Source organism: Pleurodeles waltl, chromosome 3_1, assembly GCF_031143425.1.
Source record: "Pleurodeles waltl isolate 20211129_DDA chromosome 3_1, aPleWal1.hap1.20221129, whole genome shotgun sequence".
In the NCBI taxonomy this organism is placed as follows: Eukaryota; Metazoa; Chordata; class Amphibia; order Caudata; family Salamandridae; genus Pleurodeles; species Pleurodeles waltl.
The window spans coordinates 1,750,802,318-1,750,817,469 of record NC_090440.1 but is presented as its reverse complement, the minus strand read 5'-3'; the positions used below and the strand labels follow the sequence as shown (position 1 = coordinate 1,750,817,469).

General features: G+C 45.0%; 1 protein-coding gene across 27 annotated transcripts in view; it reads left to right on the top strand.

Annotated features, from left to right (window-relative positions):
- Nucleotides 1-15,152, top strand: part of MAP2 (microtubule associated protein 2) — an 805,405-nt gene that overhangs the window by 467,120 nt on the left and 323,133 nt on the right. For all 27 annotated transcript variants that reach the window (XM_069225688.1, XM_069225680.1, XM_069225684.1 and 24 more), the window contains one exon: nucleotides 14,901-15,007. The gene's annotated coding sequence lies outside the window, so the exon portion shown is untranslated. The remainder of the gene's footprint in view (nucleotides 1-14,900; nucleotides 15,008-15,152) is intronic.

Below are 15,152 nucleotides of genomic sequence, written 5' to 3'. Positions count from 1 at the left end.
CAATAACTAGTAACCTCTTCATTGGCAATTCTCCGTTTTTCAAAACAGGACTTTGCCTTCCCATTTGGGTTTCACTGAAAACTCATTAGGAAGAGGCATGTTCCTCCTGTAGCCATCATGTTGAGCAATAGGAAATTAAATCTACAGTACTGGGCCACCATATCGCTCAGCACAGAGTGATTCCTCTATCATTTGGTCACTGGGTTATTTGGTCCCTGGGAGGGAGGAGAGATACATGAATTGCACGACAGGAAGTGGAGTCTCACTAGAGTCTTTCTGTTGGGGAACTCTTTTCACAATAGCAAATCACCACTCTAAGCGAATAGGTAACAAATGTTCATGAACTAGAGCAAGTGAACCTAAAAGTCCATGGTATTTTGCCCTTAAAGTATGGTATTGGAGGTAATCCGGCACTGGACAACATTGGTCAAATGATTTTCCCCTAATTTTTCAATTAGATTAAAAATGATATTCAGTTCTCATGTCCTGCAAACTCAATACGTCACAATAATGAATTGTTAAAATGTGATTATGATAAAATAAGAACAGTTATCAATAAAGTAAATGAATGCAGATACATAAACAAAATGACATTCCTTATTCAAAGGAGATTATCATTGTCATGTGTTTTAGCCACAACATCTTGTAGAAATTGTATAATAGCCACCAACAAAATACTAGTGATTTTAATGTAGTCCCAGTTAACACATGGCCCAAAGTTAGCAAATGATTAATAATTTTTTTTTTTTTTAAATGTCATACCTTAAAGGGAGATTGTATGTATGGACGGTTGTTGCATAGGTGAAACCTAGCAAGGTAGCTCGTTTTTTTTTATGTTCGGCTTGACAGACCAGCTTCTGTTTCCGTACTGTTGCCAATTCTTTTCAGCATGCATAAAGTGGAAATTGGCTCCTCCCAAAGGAGTATTACTACTTCACCTCATGCTGTCAGCTTCCAAGAAATACTTCTGTTAGAATGTTTGACGGACTATTTTACAATTTAAGAGTAAACTCAATCTTCATGCTGTATGTTACAGCCAATTGATTATCGTCTATATGCATTCGATGCAGAAAGCTATCCTTTTTGCTACTTCCCCCCGCATTTGCAAAGCCCACATGACATGATTTATTGTGACAAGTAGCATTTATACTTGTAATACTGTACATGCAAACAGCAATTGTTAATGCCTGTGTTTACCTGCATTACAATATTAAAGCCAGAACTTTTGGATTTGCCACGCCTATTCTTACATGTTTTTAAAGTGTTTACATATTTGTTTTTGCAATCACATGCTTGCTTTGGTCACTAATATACCCATTGCTTAACCGGACCCATAGTGTACAAGATGAACAAGCATTTACAATGCAACGGGTCTCGCGTTTGCTCATGTTAGAGCTGATCGCGTTGTAAACTCCTAACCCGACTTTTCACCTACTGGGCAAAAGTGCATTTATATACTTAACCCGAAAAAGTGAAATCAACTATGTAAAGCGCTCGACTTCTGCCAATCGAGATCGCACTCTTAAATTAGAGAAAAAGAAGTCCACGAGCCCGATGGAAAACAGCGAGCCTCGCATGTTTTCTGTACTTGGTCGCTGCACTGGAGGAGGGCTAGCCACCGGAAAAGGCATGACGTATGCGTGCCTTCGACTAATGAAAGCAAGCAGATTTTAATAGGCAAGCCCACGAACCAATAAAAAACACTGATGTGAAGTTGACAGGGCTCCGAGCCCTTTTCTAAATACTAAAGCGTCTCGCCACGATACGCATGCGCGAGCGCATGCAACTCAGGCTCGACCCTAAAAAGTGACTGCACCATTGCTGACTCCCAGGGACGGCACACTTTACACTTGTTCTGATTGTCACCGGTATTTCAGGAGAATCTGTAGTCTGTGCAGTTCAACAGATGTTTATTTTTAGCAGATCTGTAACTCTACCAATTTATAAGTTAGTACTTAAGGGTTGTTTTTTTAGGTCGAGCGCGCATGTTCTGCTTTTCTGACATGTTGTTATCTATTTGGGCTTTTAACCACACTCCCCTCACGCTCATCACTATCGTTCGTTCATGGGCTTACCCTTCAAAAATCTTTTGTTATCATTGGTAAATGCTTTACGTACATCCCATCTTGGAGCGGTTTGGTTACCGCCTTGGACATCAACTCTGTTACATGGCTAATTGCACTTTTGCCAATACATTTGACTGCGAGCTAACTTCTTTTTTCTTTTATGTGTCTCCTTCATGCTCATGCCATGGCACTTTAAATCAGCTCGCTTATGTGAAAGTGTATTACTTTTAATTTTCAATTTATGTGGCAAGAAAAGTCCGGTTAGGAGTTTACAACGCTAATAGCTCTAACTGGAGCAAATGCGAAACCCATTGCATTGCAAATGCTTGTTCTTAATTATGAAGACTGTGTGATGTTGTTCCTACTGTTTAGGTGCCATAACTCCCATCCCTTCCTCAGCGTGTAAACCTGTTTGTTCTTATGCATGGCATCTTATTTTTGCCCTGTTGTGTAATGGTTGCTTCTTATCAATAGCATAATGTCTATGATACTCTGACCTGCCTTCAACCACTGCTGGGAGCCGGCTAATTACCCCAGGCTTGTCCTAGTTTAACATCATGCTCTGCTGCATCTCTGCTACGATGGCTGTCACTCAGCCTGCTGAAACTGTAGCAAACTGCTGAAATATTCACCTGTCAATTAATTCATTGCTACTGCAGTAGCAGATTTCAGGAAACATACAGAAATGTGTTTTTGATTGACATGAACCATTAAAGTTGTGTGTTATTTATTGCATGACACATGTATATTTAATTAAAAAAACATGCTTGGTGACATTTGTAGGACACACTTTTTATTTCTTACACTTGCCGTGTTTGTGAGAAGGAAGCAATTCCATTTCTAATGTATATGCTTCATTAAAAATTGATTTAGGAAGAGATGAGAGAGAATTCTATTTTCATTTACATTAAAATGTTTCACTTAAGGTAACTTGTGGCACAGTATATAAAGACACATATCATAATAAATTAGAAAAAAGCTTGCTCTTCTACTCAGAGAGCCATGGACTGTTCGGCTTCCTTCCCCAGGTGCATCGTGTCCTCACAGGGCCTGTTGTTAAGCTGAAAAGCGATGGGTCATTTTTATTAGGGTTGAGTGCAAAATGCTCCGTCCCTGGTGTAATCTCTCTGTGGGCTTTGAACCACACCCATGTCAAGCCCATCAGTTTGGTTGGTTTGTGGGCTTGCCTTTTAAAATTCACCTGATTTAATTAGTGAAAGGCATACATATACGTCATGCCTTTTCCGATGTTTAGCCCGCCTCGAGCGCACCGGCCAGCTACTGAAATCATACGAGGCTCCATGTTTTCCATATGGTTTCTGCACTATTTTTTCTCTTTATTTCTTAGGCAGCGCGATCTCGCTAAGCAGTAGTAGAGCGCTTTGCATGACATTGACCCTGTAACATAGCTATTTGCAGTTTTGTCGGTTACATGGATAATTGCACGTTTGCCAATATGTTTCACTGCAAGCGAACTTCTGTTTCCTTTTGTGTGTTTGCTATGCGCTCATGGTGGCCGTCAGCTCGCTTATGTGAAACTGTTTTACTTTTCAGTTTATGTGGCAAGAAAAGTCCGGTTAGGAGTTTACAATGCTAATAGCTTTAACTCGAGTAAACGCGAGACCCATTGCATTGCAAATGCTTTTTTTCAAATGTGATTGGTTCGGGCTGGCTTTCTTGATGCTTGGAAGCTGTGCGAGTAACTCGGCTCTATGAACAATGGCACATATAACAAGTGGCCCCACGAACCACGACATCAGCTTATAAAATATTTAACAAACTCAAACAATCACATGAAAAAGGCAAAAAACATAACCATGTACAGACATAAACAAAAACAACAAGCGCTACGGTGTCAAAACCACGTAATCATGTAGGACACTATTCATAAGAAGAGACTGCACCTCCTTAAAGGGGCAAAATGACCTTATGTACTGCAGATTGCCCCAAATGAGTTCCCCTATATCTCGATTTTGGTCAAAACGTCATGAATATACATCTGATTTCCGGTCTGATCTGACTGTTTGATCCTTCCATGTGGGGTGGCCGTAGAATTATAATGCTGTTTTTTCAGACAGACTATTAAGAAAAGCATTCCAAAGCTGTTGAAAATTTAAAGTTTCTTTATCTTTTCACAAGCACTTTTTCTACTACCTTTTGTTTTCTCAATAAGATGCAACCATTGCACTATACATATTGTGTATGGTTTATGTATGCCTAATGCAATTTTGATATTTGTATGATTTTGAATGCCTTGTTCTTGTTTATGTCTCTCCCTGGTTAAGTTTTTTGCCTTTTTTGTGATTGTTTGGATTTGTTCAATATTGTGTAAGTTGATGTTTGTTTCGGGGGACCACTTGTTATATGTACCAATATTTACCCAGGTCCTTCGATCTTTTGGGTGACCCCATTGGTCTGTAGTGGCTATGAACAATGGCAGCATATTCAACAAAGGATATTACTAACTAGCACCTTTCTAGTTATCTGCTGTTTGTTGATGTTGTGTCTACATTTGCAAAATATTTTAGCAAATGTAAAAACTTTCATGGGAGCAAGATAGCTCTATCCTTGAGTGGGCAGACAAAAGCCTTCACAGTAGTTCTCATCAGTATTAGTCAAGAGTGCATTTCTCTATTGATAAAAAAAATCTGCTCACCAACCATTTCAGTTGATAGGTATTTTACTCTAATATGAGTGCATCACAAAGATGGTCTTTAGGACCATCACAGAATGACTGAATACAAGTTGGTCTTAAAATATGGCAGCTTAGATTAATGTTAGAACTGGTGGTTGGAAATAACTGCAGACTCATTTCAAAACATGGAATCCATGCACTGATGAGTTGAAAGTTGAAAGTTAAAGAACGCTACATGACTCTGTACTAAGTCCCATTTTGATGCAAGTTTCAGAGTTCAGTTGAGTTTAGTTCACTTTAGCATTATGTATTTGAATGAAGTTTTAGTTTACTAACAATGTCTATTTCTATTTGTACTCCAGACATTTTATTGTATGCTGTAAGGGGGATTCTATACAGTCCCATTCCACCACCCTACTAAGCAAACTTAAATGATTCCAATTTAATTCTACTTTTTCTTCCTACCAAAACCAGGTAGCTCAAGAGCCTATCTAGATTACTTATTCAAGAGGTACATAAAACTGTGTTGAAAGTATAGGTGTCACATTTTTGCTTCTGATATCTTCTCTATAATAGATATTGGCAGAATGTTCCAAAACCTAACAAAGTGTGTAAACCCCTGTATCATCCTTCCCATATTATATTCATATTGTTTTCTGGCTGTGTGTGCCCCCTGTATTTTTTTAGGTAGCATATCTGAGTCACCTTGGAGCCCTAGGTCTGGCCAGACATGCATTATAAGATTTACTATGCTTTCCAAAGGAAAAAAAAGCAAAACAGTGTCCACAGGTGGTTCTCGATCTAGAGAACAAACCTAACCCACCTCGGCATCCTCATGCATAACACTTTAACTTATGAATCTCAGGGCTTCTTAGTTTTTAAGGTATATATATAATTAGCATAGCAGTCATCCTTAACTCCCTTTCAGCATTAGTGCCTGATTTAGATGTTGGCGGTAAACGCCCTGCCATTCTTTTTTTGTCAGATTTCCCACCCGCCTGCTAGGTGATACGCTCCCCCTATATAGATGTTGGCCGGACCACCGACAAAAGACCTCCACAGTCCTGCCGACTCCGCCAGGCTTCAGACTACTGGAAAACAGCGGCCGGTGGCGGGGCTGCAGCCACAGTCCCTGCTGAGCAGATTCCGATCTGCCTTCCCATCGGGCAAACTGTAGTGAGAAAACCTCCAACCGAAGGCTGGCGAATTGGGGAAAAAAAGCGTGATAACCCTCCTTCTCCCCCATTTATTTTACCTTTTCCACAAGAACACGACTTGAGGGCCCCTGCCAGTGCTGCTGACACTTGAGCACGAAGGACACCGACCCCGTCATCACCGAGCACACAAGTGACCAGTACATGAGACATGCACATGAAGGGGTGACGCTTTACCATCAAACCCAACCTTCAACATACATGTAATTATGTTTTTTTTTTCCTTGGGGTTGGAATGTGTGTTGACATAGGTAGTCGCACATATTGTATGCAACACACCTATATCAACACATATATCCACTCCTCTCTGTCACTAAACTGGTGCTGTCACACCACAGGTACAGCGGGAACATCTAAATCAGGTCAGCAGTCCAGCGCTAGCCTGATGGCGGTGGAGACCAATTGGCCAGCAGTAAGAAACCTCTGTGGTAGCGGTTTGTTTCCCAGCTGCTAACATCTAAATACAGCAGGCAGGAGACCGCCGACGGGACGGTCTTTTCGAGCCCGCCACCAACGTGGCTTGGTGGGAATACCACCAACATCTAAATCAGGCCCTTAGTTTTTAAAAGCAATTTTACAGATTTTTTTTTATGTGAACTGTGTGGACATATGATGGTGGATATGTTCAACAACTGATAGTGGTTGTGTGGAAGTGTGCTGGTGAGTGTGTTGGTGTATGTTCTTGCTTCCGCTGATGTGTAATGGCGGATCTGGTGATTTAAGAGGTTGATTGTGTGCACGTATTTAGTGGGGTGTGTTGTCTGTCCTGTGATATTGGTTGTGTATGATAGTAACGGCTTATGATTTGTACCAAAAATATTTCCTAGCGCTAAATAGAAACAAATTGGTAAAAAAGGGTCAAGACAGGTGTGGAGAAAGTATATCAGCCACATGGGAGTGGATACATTTGTGTACGATTGTCGGTGTGTTGGGGAGTTTAGTGCTGCATGATGGTGAGCTCTTTTTTTATATCCGTCACCTCCCTTTAATCTTTTCTTCCTGCCCCCACACTTCCAGCAGCCCCTAGGAGTGCCCCATCCCCCTATGTAGCAACTTTGTGCCAGATTGCACCACCCCTGATTGCTCCCTGTATACCCTCACTCACCAAGCAGACCCTCTGTGTACTCACAACTTGCACTCTGTGTGCCCTTGCACCCTGTGTATTTCCCCCTGGAGTCCTTGTGTGCCAGCCTGCCTTCACATTTAGGTCTTCTGTATACCCCTCTGTCTTCCCTTCCACCCTTCTGTCTGTTCTCCTGCTTTCCTGAAACTGGTCTTTATGCCTCTGTTCCCTGCAGCCCCTATGTGTGCAACCCTGTTCCCCACCAGCTGGCTGTCTGTGCGCCTCCATCCCCTGCAGTCCCAGTGTAATGACTCCGCCAGCCAAGCAGCACATATGTGGGCCCTCAACCCCTTTCAGCCTCTCTGCTTACCACCTTCATTATCCTTCGCAGCCTCTCTGTGCCCCGTCTCCTGTACCTGTCTTTACCTCGCCTCGCATTTTTATGTGCCCTGGGCCCCTGCAGCATCTCTGAGAGCCTTGCCGCAGTCCCAGTGCACCACCAACCTCCTGCTGTCCTCACTGGTTGCCTCCACCCATGCCACCCCACAGTTCTTCTGTTTTCCCACACTTCCCTTCTGTATTACCCCAATCCACTGCAGCCACTGTCTGTGCTCCCACTCCCACACACACCATGATCTATGAGGAGAGGGTTAGAGTAAACCCCAATACATTTTTTTTCAATCCAACTCGATGTTTACAAACATCAGGAAAGATTACTATGAAAAATCAACCAGAAGATTGTAGGGGTGTTTCTCCAATGCCCCCAAACCCGGGGTCAGTTGTTTTTTTCAAATCAGTCAGGATGTTTGCAAATCTCATGAGAGACTTAAAAAAGTGTGAGGAAGGAGTTTTAATATATAGCTTCCGAGAGAATGTGGCAGAAGAGAGCTTTTGTCACTGCTAAGCTAAAGGGCAGGTCTTGTTTACTAATTCCTACCTCCACCTTCCAAAAAGGCAGGGTAACGTGCCAGCAGTGCCGGTTCCTTATTTAGGCCAGAGGAGCATCGCCCCTCTGTCTAAAATGCTCCCTAGGGATGAAAAATAAAATGATAATAAAGTTAATTTATTACCATTTTGTTTTCCATCCTCGGGTCCTGAACCGAGTTTCAGGACAGGTGGGGCCACTGCTGCTGAGCGGCAGCAGCGAGCTGTGCACAGTTTAAAGTGTGCATGTCTTTTTGGCCAGCTGTCTTGCAATGGCTAGCCAGACATGCACACTTCAAACTTCTGTAACCTAGCTGCCTTAAGACTGCTGGGTTAGAGAAAGCACAGGCCTCCAGTTCTCTTAAGAGTGCTGGGAGAGGTCACTCCCTCCAACCCTGACACTTCTTTCATGCCAGTTACCAGAATGAAAGCAGCGCCAGATTTGCTTAAGGGAATTTTCAGGAGCCCGAGAGGAGACTGGAGCAAGGAGCACATTGGGCGCTGTGTAGCAAGCAAGGTAAGTATTTTTTTCTTTTTATTTACACACGCCACTCGCCTTGCATGCATGCACGCACACACCAACACCACATTTGCCCACCCCCCCCACTCTGCCACATGCCAGCTGCCACTGTGTGCCAGGCTCCCTCATCATCCTCCTAAGCCCTTTTCCCAATTGCGGCTCCGGAGGAGAAGGTGAGCTGGTACCAACCATGACAAGTGGTTCCGTTCCGAACAGGGCACAGCGGCAAGGACCTGCAACATGTTCTTCTTTGACCCACACAGTGTTGCAGACTAGGGAGAAGCAGGTCAGCTGGCACTGCTTCTGAGCCTGTTCCGAATTCCTGAGGTGTCATCTGGTAAAGTGGAAATGAGAAGTGCGTGAGAGACTGCATGTGTTGGTGATTGTGTAAGCGTTTGTATGATTCTTCACTAATTTGATGGAACAATGCCTTAATCTAAATTGTATTTGCTCTATTGCTTCTTTGTTTTAGTATGTATTGCTATTCGAATATACACATCTGATGATATGATTAGTAAGTTTGCTGTTATGCACCTAAAGCATTATCCTACATACATCCTTACTCCTTATAGCCCAGTGTTTTACTGTAGTTAGGGTATTGTATGTGGTGCTTCATGGTTTTGGCATTTACATGTGGCATTCCATCCATAAGATTGAATGCCCTCAGGCTGTAAAATCCCTTATTGTGAGCATCAATAGCCTAGTCGGTAAGGCCCATGCATTATTCTAAGTGTATGTTCCCACAAGCTTTAAATCTCCATGCATTAATAAACATTAATGACCCTGAAAGAGGATGTTATGACTATCTGGTCTGCCCTGATTTTTTTTTTTTTTTGATCACCGTGTTTTTGACCTTTTACTCTGAGGGAGCCTCATAGTTTGGGACTCACCAACAGTAAACTCATGGTCAAATGGACTGCGCATGTTTACTCCCGGTGCTGCTTGTTAAGCAAAGGCTGCTGGGATGCAGCAATGGTAGGAGTCCCAGGGCTGGTTACATGTGATCAGGTGTGCACATACGTGTGCACCTCTGTGTGGGCTGTATGGAGAGGATTTCTGTTTTGTGTAGCCCAAGAACTGTGCTTAGGTAGCCTGGCGCAGAAGGGACCATGCAGAGTGGGTGGTGATCTGGAGTGGGCCTTATGAGATGGGTGTACACATGTGAGGGATAGTCAGAGTCAGTGTCTTGATTGTAGTGACACACCATTATATGTCAATGGGAAAGGCTGGCCTAGGGCGAAACTCCAGTTCGCTAGGGCCCACAGACTCCAGAGTTGCACAAATGTACACTATAACCTATATTAAAAGAATAATACAGTAGGTTACCAAAGCATATTTGTACAGCTTATGGGTCATCCAGGAATGTCATCTTTCTCTGACTCAACTCAGGATTAGGGCCATTTATTGCTCTGTTCACCTGCAGGAGCAAGGCCTTGCATCAATCAACCAGCTGTCATTCCATGCCAGGAACCTGGCCTGCCCCAAGCCCCTCAGCCAGGAGGGCGTCCTTGAAGGAATTGCTGGGAGGGGCCTGGCAGGAATGTCAGGGAGGAGGGACTGAGTCCCTCAGAGCAACTGACTCCTGGACGATGCCATTTTGAGCTATCCCAGAAGACTGTGCAGGAAGGTTGATACAGGGACCTGGAAGTGATCTGGCACATCAGGATAGGCCAGAGGCGCAGCCCTCCTGGATACTTCTGCCCCCACAGGGGAGGGCTTTTTCTCTTGCCTTTGCATCTCTGCAGAACACAGGGACTGAAGACGGGCGTCATGGACACCTGGGAAGAAGAACTCCCTGACTGCCCACTGGGGCAAGGACTCTGTCCCAAATGATCACAGACCCAGGTGGGCACACTCCAGGACCAGGTAAGCTGGTCCCCTTAAAGTCCCTGAGAACCAACTGGGGAAAAGAGTGGGCTCAGGTCGAAGGAGAGCACGCTGCCCAGAAGAAAGGAAGGCACGGATATGAAAGGCAGGTACAGGGAGTAAGTGGGACTAGCTCCCTACTGAGTTGGGAGCCTTCTAGGCTAGGAGGCCTGAAGAAAATGCTCCAGGTGGCAAGGGTTTGCCACCAGGACCAAATGAGACAAAGATCATCAAAAATGCCCCCCCCCCCCCCCTCCCCGGGCCCAAGATGTATTCATCCAAAGTCTGGCGACCTTTGTTCTCTGTTGGGCGGCAAAGCGTATGGGGATCTGCCGCCGTGCTGGAATCCTGCCCCTGGGGTGTGCCAAGGCCCAGGGGCTGTCCCAGAGAAGAATGGAGCCGGGGAGTGACCCGGCAATAATGCAGCAGTGAGGGAGTGCCACTGAGCTCCCTCGAAGGTGAGGGACCCCAGAGCCCATCCCAGGGCCCCATAAAGAAGCAAAGGCTGGGATGGCGTTGTGTCCCCCACGAAGATGGTTAGAGGGGCCTCAGACCACATCTCGGGGCCTCACAAAGATGCAAAGTTGGAGAATGCTGACCCACTCCTGCGAAGTGGAAGGGAGGGCCCCTGGCCCCATCCTAGGGCCCTTGATGGCCGGAGAAGTAGGGGGGAATGCTGCCACACTCCCCCTTGCAGCCAGCCTGCCTGCAGCATCACATGTATTTGCTTGCGACAGCGGGCAGACTCCAAGTAAAAAGGTGACTCTTGCTGCAGTACGTGATGGTGCTGGTCTGGCGGGGAGCCGTCGAGAGCAGCCGGTGGTGGGCTCCCAGAGCTGCTCTCCAACAATGTGGAAAGCCGCGGGGTATCCAAGTGGGATAGACACCCCCCAACAAAATTCAAGCAAAGGAAACCACCACAGCAGCTCTCCCCAAAGCAGCAGGATAGCCGCTCATTTGTTATGCATGCTCCAAAAGGAGCTCCCCATAATGCCCTGCCGGGCCTGGCTCAATTCCCTGGGAAAAATCCACTTGTTTGGCATGGTGGTGAGCAAGGTCACCGCCAAAATCATCACCACATGTGGGGACCTACAGGGGAAACACAGAATCCCCCCAAGAACTTATCAAATGCCCCCCTCAGTTTCAGGGGACTTGAAATTGATAACCACTCAGGGGTTTCACTGTGTTTTCAACACAGTCCAAGCTGGAACTTTTGTTTCTTGGTGGTGGAACTGTGCTCTCTAAGGGTGAAGATCATGGCTGCAGTCCTTGTGGCCTGAATGGTGATAACAACAGATTGTTACAATATTGAACATTCTCTAGGGGTGAAAGGTGGTAATTGCAAACATTTTTAAAAGAATAGTGTCCTTTAGGAACTATGGTTAAAATGGTAGCATTTATGCTAAATGTGATTCAAAATGTGTGGCTGCAGTGTTGTGGCCAATGATATGACTTGTGTAAGGTCATATGAAAAGTCACCCTCTAGGAGTGAATGATGGTTTTACATAATGATTAACAACCAAGTGATATCCCTTAGGGACTGTGTCAACTGTGCATCAATTTTATGTTGAGTGGTTCAATGTGGAGTATGATGAACCTAGGCCCACACCTTTTAGCGGTGTGGGTAGACTGTGTAGATCATGCTGAGGGTAATCCTAACAGTGCAAACCACTCCAACCTGCCTATAAAGGTTCCTTGTTGCTGCTTATTTAAGTAATGAGACTTGCAGCCCCTAGTGATCAAAGTAAATGTACTTTATTGCCAGTGTTAGGTGCTCTCACTCCAAGTTACAGGCAGATATTGCATTGGAATACAAGTGAATGCTCTGCCATGTAGGTTGTTGGTTTATATCTCCCTTTGGGAGAGACTTAAATGATTATGCAATGTCATCCAAAAGTAATTCCATCAGCCTGTGTATTTTTGTAAATTGTTGCATAGTATTGAGTAGTGTTTGTGTAATGAATGTACTTTTACTTTATCAGAAGAAAAAGCACAGCCTGGAAAATCATTTATTGAGTGCTATTCTTGTGTGCTTTTGAATGGTGATTACTAGCCCACACCACCTCCCTTGAGCAAGCCTTGGACTGCTCTGCAAAGCTACCCTGTGAAAGTCAAGTGCTACAATGGGGTGTTTGGTTCCCAGTGGTGGTCGGGTGTGGACCCAGTACTTGTGCAGGCCACACAACTAATGACCCACCCTCCACCAGACCCCAAGTACTAAAAGCACCTCTTTTGAATACTAATGCTAGAAGGAAATGTGGTGCTCCGATTGTGACAAATAACCAGGTGGTATGTTGATGCACAAGCCTTTGCAAAAGGCAGGGATTTCTTTTTTGTAGCCTCACTACCTTTCCCATTGGACAGGGGATCTGTGCTCCCTTCCTTGCTCAGCTGCAGGGATAAGACTTTAGTTGCCTTCATCCTGTTCCCAATCATACTTAGGGTAGGGATTACTATCCTGCACGCCCAACCCCTGAAGGGCCCAGAGTATATTCCAGTCTACTTCCTTCCTTCCTACAGTCAAGAGGGTTATTGTACCACTAAAAAGTTGTAAAAAGATGCCTGAAAGCTCAAAACTGCCCTGGTAAAAATTACAAACAGAGCTCTGTAGAGGTTGCCAGGTATTCTGGGTCAGTGTATCCTCTTTTTTTAGGATGAAGGAGGTCTCGGACAGATAATAGGTGGTCCTGTTGGGAAAGTGGATGGCTACCAATGAACCCCTTGCCTTGACTGAAGAAAGGACTATCAAATACCCCTCACTACCCTTGGGCAAAACAGGTAGGGAAAAGTACTTTGGGGAAGGTAGAAGGCTGCCAAATCCCAAAGGTTCCCCACCAGCTGCCCATTCGGTGCAGGTTACCTTTTTTAACAGTATAATTCCATCAAACTCCAAACCCTGCTTGCCCGCCTGCATAGCCACCCACCTATAAATAACACAACATTGCCACTCTGTGCTATTTGGTTTTGTATTCCTCCCAATACTAGCAAACATCCAGGATTTGATCTGTGAACATCTTGATGTTTGCAATAAAATGTATGGAAAGCAAAATGGCTTCCTTTGGAAGATAGTTCAGAGGGATTGCAATCAATTAGATTGTCTGATATCTGCATAGTTCACAAACATTGAGAAAACTTCGCTTACCACAACCTTCTTTTTTCTTTCCATTTATTTCAATATTCGAAAACATGTCATAGTTACAAACTTAACACATGCTACATGCTTAACACGTGCATTGCTTCCGGCCACTTACCTTTTGGCTTATAACATGAAAACGTCCGAAAGAGAAGTACGTGGGTACTAAATGCCATTTATCACTACATGTCTTTGAAAGATACTGCATGTCCATTGAGCTGTTTTGTTATGTTCATGCGGAAATGTTTTCATCGGAATTTACATGTGCAATGTAAAAATGCTTTGTCTGGGTACCTCTTGTAACTCTGCCTCTCTGTGACCAAGCCGAGCCGATATGATCAAATCAAAACCTAAAATTCAATGTAGTTTACGGCAGTTTGGTGCAAATTGGTCAAAGGGGTAGTGGTGCAAAACATATTCTCTATCGAAGTGGGGTGTCTACCTTAACTACAAAGGTGCAAAAGTTGCTTATGTGCAATATGAAAAAGAGGGATACAGAGAGAATTTAAGACACAGAAAGAAGCATTGAGAAATCAGGGCTAATGTGCTCTCTTGTGGAATACATAGAACATTATGGGGGTCATTCCGACCCTGGCGGCCGGCGGTTTGCTGGCGGGAACACCGCCAACAGGCTGGCGGTGTCCCGCCAGCAAGTATGACCGTGGCGCAAAAGCCACGGCCATACCGCCGGCCCCTCCATTTTCCTGCCAGGTTTCCGCCGGGCAGGCATAATCCCCAGGGCAGCGGTGCAAGCACCGCTGCCCTGGGGATTATGAGTCCCCGACCGCCAGTCCCTGTGGCGGTAGACACTGCCATGGAAAGGCTGGCGGTAAGGGGATGCACGGGGCCCCTGGGGGCCCCTGCACTGCCCATGCACTTGGCATGGGCAGTGCAGGGGCCCCCAGGCGTAGCCCCGTCGCGCATTTCACTGCCCGAATTTCAGGCAGTGAAATGCGCGACGGGTGCTACTGCACCCGCTGCACATCAACATTGCCGCCGGCTCTATTACGAGCCGGCGGCAATGTTGATGTGCCATTTCCGCTGGGCCAGCGGACGGTAACGCTGTTACCATCCGCACTCCCAGCGAAAATGTCGGAATAGGGAGGCATGAATACCACCGGCAATGGCGGTATTCTGTCTCCCCTGGCCTCAGCGGTCTGGAAGAAAGACCGCCGAGGTCGGAATGACCACCTATGTGTCCATTTATTCAAAAATGAATTAATATGAATATGTGTATGTCTTTGTATTGTTAACTTTAAAGAAGCATCTCTTTAAAAAGTTAGACTTAAACACTCATCTTGCTCTATCTTCTCTTTGTCTCGCTTACCCTTGTTTCAGATCTATTTTCCACCTCACTGTTCCCAACCCTAAGCCTACTCCCCCACCTGCCACCCCCACCCGAACTTTGCCCCACTAATTATGTAATGTTCAGTTACATAGAAACAAAAGTTTTATTTTCTGTGTTGATTTTTCTCCTAGGAATAGCAAAGTGGGGACTGGAGTGTGACCGCCCTTTTAGCTCTGGTAGGGCTTATCTGCCCTGGTTCTTCAAAGACAGGACTCAGCTGCTTTGTGACGTCGAACCGGTAAGGATCTTGCTTAATGTCATAGCCTGATAGTGTTTCTATTGGAAGTCACCCGAAGAGAGACTGTAGCATATGAACAATACACAACAATCTTATCTAATTTATGACAGAACGCACATTTTGGCCCTCATTCTGACCCTGGCGG